The sequence below is a fragment of the Chenopodium quinoa genome, unplaced genomic scaffold (genome assembly GCF_001683475.1).
Source record: "Chenopodium quinoa cultivar QQ74 unplaced genomic scaffold, ASM168347v1, whole genome shotgun sequence".
Taxonomy (NCBI): domain Eukaryota; kingdom Viridiplantae; phylum Streptophyta; class Magnoliopsida; order Caryophyllales; family Amaranthaceae; genus Chenopodium; species Chenopodium quinoa.
The window spans coordinates 409,191-410,847 of NW_018743206.1; positions in this window are offsets into that span (position 1 = coordinate 409,191).

Consider the following 1,657-nt stretch of genomic DNA (forward strand, 5'->3'; position numbering starts at 1 on the left):
CATATGTGTTGTCTTAGCTACAAGGCAACACTTTTTTATATTAGGCAATGGTTTTGCATTGTTACCTTTGCTTTATTTTGTTGTAGTGAATTATGGTGTTTATGGTCAAATTGGACCATAAAAATTCCACATCTGGAGTTTTTTATGGTCCGATTTGACCATATAAACCCAAAAATGAAGAAATATGAGGAAAGGTTTGTATTTTACTTCATTTTTTATTCGATTTTCCATGTTTATTTAATTTTTATACAAATTTTGTTTGATTTTATTTTCGATTTTTGTTTTGAGTTTTTGTTCGAATTTTGTTGATTTTGGGTTTAATTTTTAGTTTCGTTGATTTTGTTTGATTTTGTGAACTTTGTTCATATTTGGTTAGAATTTCGCTACCTTTGTGATTGATTTCGAATTTTCCTTGATTTTGTTAATTATTTCGGTTAATTTGTTCAAATTTTCGTCGATTTTATTCATGTTTTGTTGATTTGTTCATATCTTCGTTGATTTTGTTCGTGTTTTGTTGATTTGTTCATATTTTCGTTGATTTTTTTTCGTGTTTTGTTGATTTTGTTCATATTTTCGTTAATTTTGTTCGTGTTTGTTGATTTTGTTCATTTTTTTGTTAAATATATTGATTTTCGTTAAATTTTGATAATTTTGTGGGGGGTTTTTTAGGGCATTTTTTTTATAAAATCAAATGTTTTAGGTTGGCGACGATGCTTGGTAAAGATTGTTTAAGTAGGGTGGTGGTGGTGGGTTGGGTGCAAAGTGGCGGTGGGGCTGGCTTCAAAATACAGTCATTGAGTGTTTTTATTTCTTTTTTTTTAATTAATCAAAACAATTTGCGGCCGCCAGAAGCAGTCGCTATTTTCCAGAATTGCGACCGCCTAAACAAACAGTTGTAATTAATTTAATTTGCGACCGCCAAAACCAGTCGCTATTTCCCAGAATTGCGACCGCCTGAACGGTCGTAATTATATTAATTTGCGACCGTTCCTCCTACGGTCGTTGAAAATACTAAAAACGGTCGCAATTTTAATTGCGACCGTCAACCAGTCGTAATTTTTTCGTTTCGCGACCAAAGGAATAACGACCACCACATTACGACCGTTGACGGCCGTAATCACTTTTAGCGACCGTTTTTGCTATTTTCTACGACCGTAGAGGCGGTCGCAATTCGGCTTAATTTTAGTAGTGATGTCTTTTGAATAAGACAATTCAACAAATGCGTCCCGATTAACGACTTTTAAGTGGATCAAGGTTTTTTTGGAGTGAAAATGTGAGGGTTCACTATATAATCTCACTTTGGGTTTAAAATCACTTAAGGGTAATTTTGTAAGGTTTTAAGGGTTATGTGTTTAGGCTTAATGGAATTGACCAAGTAAAACACGACACCTGTCAAGGCCTTACTTCCAAATAAAAGGGAACAATAAACTACTTAATCATATCCGATTGCCAATTAATCCATCGGGTAATTATGACGGGATATAAGCGTATTTTTATGGAGATGGACAATTGTTACAACCTTATACAACTAAATAATTAATCTTAACCTCATGTTTGGAAATAAGGCCATAACCTTATATTAACTATCATTAATTATTAGAAAATAAACAAGCAAAGTTATGATTCATTCTTGTGTCACAAAAGGGTTTGAAATATA